Raw genomic sequence first — 9,852 nt, 5'->3', positions numbered from 1 at the left:
GCCACCTGCTATTCTATAGCTAAGCCACAAGATGGGCAGTTGTCTAAATTGCTCAGAAAGATATACAAAAGCAGAGGTTCCTTTGTTTTTTTGTTAGTCTGCCCTGAAGTTTTGCAATGCCTAAAGTTAATTAGAATCTCTCTGTGCAATTTAACCATATTCCTCTTGGCTTATTGTCTATCATACAGATAGAATAATCTAGCTTTCCTCAGGATAATCATTTTTTTCATATACTTATACAATTGAAAATAACTACCTATTTCACTATTTAGCTTTTTCCTCTCTAGACTAAATAAATACAATCCCCTTAATCTTCCCCAATCAGTTTGACTTTCTCTGTAATCATTTCGATGGTGCCTCTTAGGAGACCCTCTCTAGTTTCTCCACATGCATTTTAGAGGGTGGAACCCCATGTTGATTGCATTACTCTAATAAGGGCCTGCCGGTGCCAAGTATGGCTGAATGATCTGCCCTCTTGCCTTTTGTGCTCTTGCTAACAGAGAGATGAGTATTACATTAACATTTCCAAAAGCATTATTGCCAGTTTTATGGACCATCATCTGCTGAGGTTGAATCTCACTCATGTAAACTGCCATAAGCCAACCAATCAATGCCCTGCACTCTGTTTTTAAATATCTGATCTTATGCTTTTAAGGTGTTTGGATTTCTTCTTTCATGGCTTGAATTTTCTTCCTCCTGTTGTTGTTTTTTTAATGTTTTCTCTATTGTGACATTATTGCTTTTATTGATTTCAAGAGTTCTCTTTATGTAAGGGGCAGTTTGCCAACTTTTCCCATTTTTCTCTTTTCCATTGGCTGTGGTACTTTCTTTGTAATATATGAAATTCTCATATAATAACATACATTTTAGAGTAATCTGTTTATATACTACAAAATATCAATATACTGATATATAAAAGGCTCTTAAGAGATTTTGCACAGCAAAGAAAACCATAAACAAAACAAAAAAACAACCTATGGACTAGGAGAAAATATTTGCAAATGATAAGAACAACAAGGAATTAATTTCCAAAATACACAAACAGCTCATACAGCTTAGTATCAAAAAAAAAAACAAAAAACAAACAACCCAATCAAAAGTAGGCAAAAGATCTAAATATACATTTCTCCAAAGACATACAAATGGCCAACAGGCACACTTGCATGTCTTTTTTGAGACATGCAAATCAAAACTACAATGAGGTATCACCTCACACCAGTGAGAATGGCCATCATTAAAAAGTCTACAAATAATAAATGCTGGAGAGGGTATGGAGAAAAAGGTACCCTCCTACACTGTTGGTGGGAATATATATTGGTGCAGCCACTATGGAGGACAGTATGGAGTTTCCTTAAAAAACTAAAAATAGACTTACCACACGATCAGCAATATCACTTCTGGGCGTATATCTGGATAAAACTATAACTTGAAAAGATACATGCACCCCAGTGTTCATAGCAACACTGTTTACAATAGCCAAGACATGGAAGCAACCTAAATGTCCATTGAAAGATGATTGGATAAAGAAGCTGTGGTATATTTATAATGCCATTTTTCAGAAACATGGATGGACCTAGAGATTACTATATGAAGTGAAGTAAGACAAAGAAAGACAAATATATGATATCACTTATGTATGGAATCTAATAAAAACGATACAAATGAACTTATTTACAAACCAGAAATAGACTCACAGAGATAGAAAACAAAGTATGGTTACCAAAGAGGAAAGGTTGTAGGGTATAAATTAGCAGATTGGAATTAACATATGCACACGACTACATATAAAACAAACAACAAAGACCCACTGTACAGCACAAAGAACTATATTCAATATCTCATCATAACCTATAAAGGAAAAGAATCTGAAAAAAATATATATGTGTATGTGTATAACTGAATCACTTTGCTGTACACCTGAAACTAACACAACATTGTAAATCAACTATACTTCAATTCAAAAAATACAATAAAAAGTGAGCTTTTAACTTGAAAAAAAATAAAAGTCTCTTAAGAAATAAACCTCCTATAGAAACATGGACAAAGACCATTCATAAAAGGAGAAATAACAGTTTCTTATAAACATGAAAAATATTCATCTTTGTAACTAAAGAAGTAAAAACTAAAACCATATGTAGCTTTTTCTGTTGGATCAGCAAAGATTTTTTTCAAAATTATTTTAATGTGAGGGTTGTTAAGACTGTTTTAAAATTCACGCTTTCAAACATTGCTGTTGGAGCTCTTTTTCCTAATATTTTCTGTTGATAATTTTCAAAACTTCAGAAAATGTAAAAGTATAGTGCAATGAACACTTATACACCCCTCACCTATATTCACTAATTGTTAACATTTTTCAAATTTGCTTTCTCTTTTTCCATATATGCATATATGCATCTGTGTGTTTATGTATACACATATATGTGTATATAGGTATATATATGATATATATATATATATTTTTTTTTATGAACCCTTTTAAAGTTAGTTGCGGATAACATGATACTTTGGGCTCAAAGATTTTAACCTGCAGCTGGAGGCGTTTTAAACATGAGCAATATCGTTTGAAAGCAATTCGGAAAGATGCATCAAAGCCTTCAAGATATAAAATCAGCATTATAATTTCACATCTAAGTAGTTTTTCAAAAGATTTTATTCTAATTTCTCAATTTTAAGCCTCTTTTTTATGGTACCAGTATAATACTGGTTTTCATTTATGATTTGTTATTCAATAGAAAACTACTTAAAATTACAAAGTAGACATATAAACTTAATTCTAGCTTTTGATAATAATGGAATACTTGTATCTGACAGCTTTTTCCAGAAATTTGTTCTTTAATATAGTCATTTATCCCACTAATAGATACTTAACACTTTACCAAAATACATTAAGATGTGGACTTGTTTTTAAGGCATTTGTTATGAGTGGTTTTTAGGCCATGGCTAGAAATTTAGACTATTCTTAGTGGGGCAAACTCATAGAAGGAATTTAGATATAAGTCTAATCTGATCTGCATTTCAGAAAGATAATTCTAAAGACAATTTTAAAGTTAAATTGAATGGGGAGAAATACTTAAGGAAAGCAGTTGGAAGGCTGTTGCAGTAGTCCAGGAAGCTGAAATGAGAACAGGGAAAAGAGGACAGACTCAGGAGAAATTAACATGAAAGAAGTAATAGGAGATGAAGGTTTGTTGGATGTTAAGTGAAAAGGCAGACTGAAGGATCCTTTCCAGTTTTCTGGAGATAGGGTACTGGTGATTGTGGTGCATCCTAGAGAGGAAGGAATTCAGGCCTGGCAAGGACAGGGAGTACAATCATAAGTTCAATTCAGTATATGTGAGATGCTCAATATGTGAGTCTTGCTCTGGACATATAATAAGAGTTACGGAATTAGATAAAAATACAGATTTAGAAGACATCAGTGGATAATCAGGAGTTAATGCCATGGGAGTAAATGAGATTATCTACAACAGTGAGAAAGGCAGAAGAAAATCAAAGCTGAATCTCCAGAAAATAGTTTAATGAAAAAAGACGAAAATTTAAAAAACAATTTGTATAATCTAGAGAACAAAGATCTTCCTAAAAGCAAAGTAGGACACCCAGAAATCACAAAGAAAAGAAAGATGCACTTAACTACAAACATTTAAAATTTTTTCATGACATATGACACCATTAAACAAACTTATAAGGTAAAAAACTGAAGGATAGTAGAATATGCTACCCCCAAATATTCCACTTTGGCATAAGGATTATTTGAAGCTAAAGACATTGAAAAGAAGCGGATATAAGAAAAGCTCTCTGTCCTCCCTGTCTTTGTGTCAAAGCAGGACATGCATTTGTGAAGGTATCCCTATCTCCTCTCCCTACCAGAAGGACAGAAGTTAATTGCTGGAGACACCCTTGAATCTTACCAGCCCAGAGGTAGCACCAGAGAGATTTATATAACAAACTTTACTAACTAGCCCTTATCTCCCATTAGTTCCCCCATATATTTACCTTCCCACGATTTGCCAACTTAGAAACTCAAAGACCTTCTCCTTTGTCTTGTCACTCCTGTAAAAATTTACTGTTCTTTTGTTAAGATGCTATATAAGGCCAAGTTCTTACCACCCCTGTGGGTTACTTCTCACTGGGTACTCCCATGTGTATGCACAATGCTCGTGTTAATAAGCATCTATTTGTTTTTCTCTTATTAACCTCTGTTTTTCATCAGTTTATTTTACAGAGCCTCAGCCAATGATGGGTGGAGAGAAAAAATTTTCCCTTCCTATATCACAGACTGTAATGTATCTGATAAAAGCTCCCAAAGATTGATAAGCAAAAGTGCTTAACTTCCCAATGGAAAAAATGAGCAAATATATAAACAGTGTTACCAAAAAGGGAAATTCAAAGGACAATAAACACAACCTAACAAATTACTGGGGAAATGCTAATTAAAAAAACTATAAGATTCCATTTCTCACCCATCAAACTGGCAAAAATTAAGATACATTCAATTTCAGTGAAGAGGTAAGGAAATAAATGTGCTTCCTTACAGGCATTCATGGGCAAATCAATGTGCCTCATCAATGTGGCTGATGGGGTTGTAAGTTGCCATCTCATTTTGGGAAACATAGCAACATATATTAAAATGTAAAACATATGATGAAGCAATGTCAGTATCATATCTGAGAGAAACAAAAGCACCAAAATTTAATGTTTGTGTATGTAAATACATACGTACTTGTAATCATATATTTATGTGTATATGCTAAGTATATTTACTGCAACATTTTTTAAATACAGTAATCACAAAAATAGATTGACTGTCCAAAAACAGGGAAATAATTGAGTTAACTGAGTCATTTATACTACAGAATATTGTGCTGCTATAAATATAATTGGTAGGATCTATATATTAAGTTGACCAGAAGAGATGTCCAGATGAGTTCATAAGTGAAAAAAAGCAAGTTTTCAACCTGTGTGTATGTGGGGTGATTCCATCAACACACACACACACAACCTCTCCATGTCTGAGGACATGAATTTAGGTTTATTTGCATAAACATAAAGAAAAGGAGAAATGTGACAAGGCCCACACATCAAACTACTAACATTTGTTTTTCACAGGAGAAACAATGGGTTGGACAGAATAAAGGAAGAGTATCAACTTTTTCTTTATAAATCTTTCAGTAGTTTCAAGCATGCCTTGTATTAGTAATTTTTAAATTAGTAATTTTAATTACTAATTAGTAATTAAATTAAAAATACGAAAATAAAGCACAAAATGGTAACTCGAGAACTGTCAGGAAATTAACAGATATCAGTGATTGGGTTTTCATTTTTCCATATTTTACATTATATTTTATATATTACATTATATTTTACATTAAAATATAAGTATAAAAAATAAAAAAGTTGTTCAAATAAAAGCACACATCACATCTTACCACTTAACAAAAAAAATTACATTCACATCAGTGGTCCTAATTTGCACCTAAGTAGTTCTTGTCATCACAGGATTCAGGCATGCATGGGCATGCATGGAGTCAGAACCGCTGGAGGTTGATTTGCAAGAGGAACTGCAATGCCTTCTAACAAAACCTAACCTAAACAAGCTAGAATTCAATACTCTTGGATACTTTTGGTTAAACTGCATTGGGAGGAGTGCAATGATTTGGAACACTGCACAAAGACTAAAGGTCATAACATCATTACCATTTAATATTTTCCAACTCAGTTGAGAAGGCAAAGTTGTACAATTTGGGGACCAATGCAGATGTGACACTAAGGTGGATGCACACCTAGCGTCAGCAACAGCAGCAGTCACACTTGTTGGGCACAGCGGCAGTGGTGACACTGGAAGCTTTATTGGGTGTCAGGGATCTGCACCTAGAGCAGCAAGATTCAGAGCAGCAGGCAGATATGCTTCAATAAAGGGCATTGGAGGCAAGAAGACCCCTCTATATTCTGTTTTATTCACTTAACATTATGGAATCCTTTTCCACATCTCTGTGGTCTTCTTAATTATCATTTTAAAGGGGTAAATACTATTTTATTGATATATGCAGTTTATTAACCTCTTTTTCTGTCTTTTGACTTTCTTCTAGTATTACAGAAGTTCACACGTATAGCTTTGTTTTGATGTTCAATTATTTTCTTAAAATAAATTCCCAAGGGTACGTTGGTGGATTAAAAAGATTTGAACATTTGCATATGTGTAGGGATACACCACCTTCTTATTTTCCCAAAATGCTGAACCAATTTAGCATGCCATTGGCAATGTCTGAGTCACCAAGCTGTTGTCACAAATGGGACAGCTAAGTGTTGTCTTTTACATTTAACAAATAATTATTGAGTGTCTACTACTGCCAATCCCTCTTCTGGGTACAGGATAGCAAAGAACAAAACCCAAAATTCCCTGCCAGCATCGAGCTTAGATTTAGCGGAAGGCGGCTGGTTTATTAGACGTAAAGTCATTTTCTTGTAGTGTTGTTTCAGCTTCATGTGTTTGGTTACTCGTGAAAGTGATCACCATTCTGTTTCTTTGCTGATTGTCACTGCAGTTATTGAATTGCTTGTCCATGTCTTTTTTCCCATGTATTACATGAGTTCTTAAGGTAGAAAGCTCATGAGATATCTCAAGGCTTCTATTTTCTTCCAAGTTCCCACGTGGCCTCCTGGATTGTGCTTAGAAATCACTGCCCTCTCATCACCACGTAAAGAATATACTCACAGCTAAGAAAAATCCACCTGCCACAAGGACCTGTTTCTCCTGCTTCCAGACCTTCCATTTTCCAGTGGATCTTTGGGAAACACTATTCCACCATCTCCTTCGCCTGCGGAAGTTATTTCTCTCCTTGTCACTCAGGAGGATTTTCTAGGACAGCTCTTCCAACTCATTCCACATCCAGGCTGTATCCACTCAGTTTCCTTCCTTTCTCCCTCTGGAGTAAAGGTCCCTCCTAGAGACAAAATTCCCATGTAACCACATTCTGCCCTACCCTAGGACCACTACAGTTCTCCGGCCCCCAGAGCCTCACCAGACCTCAGCAAGCACCAGGCCAGGCCCCTTCTCCCTGTGCACAGGCCATGTGCACGGGGGACACCCCAGGTGCATGCCCACGACACCAGCCCTTCTCTCACCTGAAACGGGTCTCTTCTGCTCCTACAGCCCAGCACGTGGAGAAGAACTGGTCCACTGCTTTCACTTCTCCTTGGAGGGTTTTCCCCACAGATGGTGGCTTTTGTTTGTCATGTCTGATGTGATACTCTCCCATCTGGTGACCTAAGTTTTGTTCTTGTTGTACATGTGTTTACAAGTCTTTATGTAGCCAAATCTGTCAGCCTTTCCCTTTGTGATTTCTTGTCACTTCATAGTAAAATAATAATAATGGTTTCTACAGACATTTGACAGGTAATAACTTGTATTTCTCGCTATGTTTTCTGTTACCTATCACACTGGCCATTCAAAATTTATTTTGATCATGAGGTATGAAATTCGGGTATTAAGTTGATTTAAGAAAAAAGAATTCTAAATTACATGTATTAAATAATTCTTTTGCTGTTCTTTTCAGATGTCTTCTGTTATTTATTCTATGCTTCTATACAGTATGCATATTTCTGGACTATATTATTCCATTTATCTACATGCTTATTTGGGGAAGATCTAGCTCCACTTAAACGTTCCACTTTCCAAAGTGCTAGTTAATGCTCTTACCTGAGCATGGTGGTGTTAAGTGCGTGAGCCCTCGACCTTTAGAAACCTGGCTCAGCAATTTGCTAGTCATTGTGTGGACCCGGGCAAGTTACTTAACTTCCTTTGGCTCAGTTTCCTTATTTGTAAAATGAGGATAATAAAGACTCTGTTTGTTTCGTGTGAAGTGAGGTATTTATTCTATGTAAAACATTTAAAATAATGTCTATCACATAGGAAGTCCTCAAAAGTGATATCTATTTTTACAGATACAAATTATAATCATTGTTAAACTCAAAAATCTTAATAGGATTTCTGAGTTGGATTATGTCCAACCTATAAATTGACTGAGTGAAACAGAAGTCTTTCTGATTTATCATTACCTTCAAGGACTATAGTACACCTCTCCACTGGTCTTCTCTAATATTATTCTGTAAAGCTTTTTGCTTCTGTCTATATTAAATAAGACATTCAAGTCTTCTATAAGGGTACTTATTCTTCAATAATTTAGATGTTATATCATTATTCTGACCTGAGATAAAGGGCTCCTAGTGGTTTGTATATATTTATTTTGCATTCATCTTTCTGCTTTATTGATGCCTACATTCCTTTTAGCTTTTAAAAGTACACAATCATAATATCCAAAAATGACATTTTTATTTTGTTTTCAAGTAGTAATTCTTTTGATTTTTTAAATATCTTCTTGCATTGGCTAGAACTTTCAAAACAATATTTAACACATATGAGAATGGTCATCTTTGTTTCCTTACAGATTTGAAAGGGAAAGTTTCTAATAGGAAAAAGGAGACTTTGGAATAAGACTTGAAGGTTGCTTTATACCGATGGCGTTTCTTCCTAGCTTGGAACCCAGAACAAATCCTGCAGTCTCTCCGAACCATAGTTTCCTTATCAATAAGAAGATATGAACACGTACCTCTCATAGTCATAGGAATACTGAGAAATCATATGTAAAGTGAACTGGCACTTAATGTAGACACAATACATTTTAGCCCCATCTATTCTTTATATTCCATATATTTATATATTAAGGATCTTTCATTCTGTTCCCAAATTTCTAATGTTTCTGTTATAAATGGGTATTCATATAGATAGCTCTTAAATGCACTGACTTTGTGATTAAAATACAATTTGTAAACTATCACACAGGAACAAAAAAGGCATCTTCAGTTTCATGTCACCTGGCATTTATGACTTATCTCTAGCCCCTAAAAATACACTTGTTTCATAATGCAGTGATATTTGCATATAATTATGCCTGCAATAAATATTTGATGAGTATTTTATTGAATGAATGAACTCAGTTAATTCTGAAAAATCCCTAAGATTTGTTTTCCAGGTAATTCACAGGTAAAAACTCACAATTGAATACCACTTTCTTTGTCAAATCCAGCAAAAAGAACTTGAAAATTTAGTAAATATACATACACATAGACACACACATATATATGTATATGTATATATGTACATACATATATATTTATATAATTTACATATGTTATCCAAAGCCAAAATTTTTCTAAGAGTAAGAAAAGCTTTGCTTACTAGTGAAAAAAATAAGAAGACTTTAAAAAAATTTGTTTTACTTTCATGTACTGGTATCTGTAAATTGTAAAGATCAACATAATTGAAAAAATTAATTGAATCCATTATACCACCAAAATTTTGCTAATCAGGTACCAGCAACACAGAGAAATGATTAAATCAGTTCTTACCATTACATTCAATTTGCATTAGTTTTGCTCACTGTAAGCAACACACTTTAAACCTAGAATTTCATCATATCATATCTTGAATAAAACACTGTTTGAGGTAATTTCCTCTTAATGACCTATATAAAACATTGGCAAACATGTTAAGATCCCATGGTAAACAGTGAGAGAAACATCACAGAAAGGGAAAAATTAAAAAGCAAAAGGAGAAATATTACAGATTACCAAATTTAGATTCTGTATATTTCCTTAATGATAACTAGGACACTCTACAGTATTTCAAAGAGTCATTTAGCTCTTCCTTTGAGCTGAACTGCAGCTTTGACTACCTTTAATTGAGTACTAACCATGTGTCAACCAGTTTCTGTGCATTTATGCCTTTAATTCTTACCACCACACTGAAATGCAGGTACTTCTCACTTCATCTCCATTTTTAAGATGAGGAAACTG

This window comes from Vicugna pacos, chromosome 12 (genome assembly GCF_048564905.1).
Source record: "Vicugna pacos chromosome 12, VicPac4, whole genome shotgun sequence".
Lineage (NCBI taxonomy): Eukaryota > Metazoa > Chordata > Mammalia > Artiodactyla > Camelidae > Vicugna > Vicugna pacos.
This window is presented reverse-complemented; position numbering follows the sequence as displayed.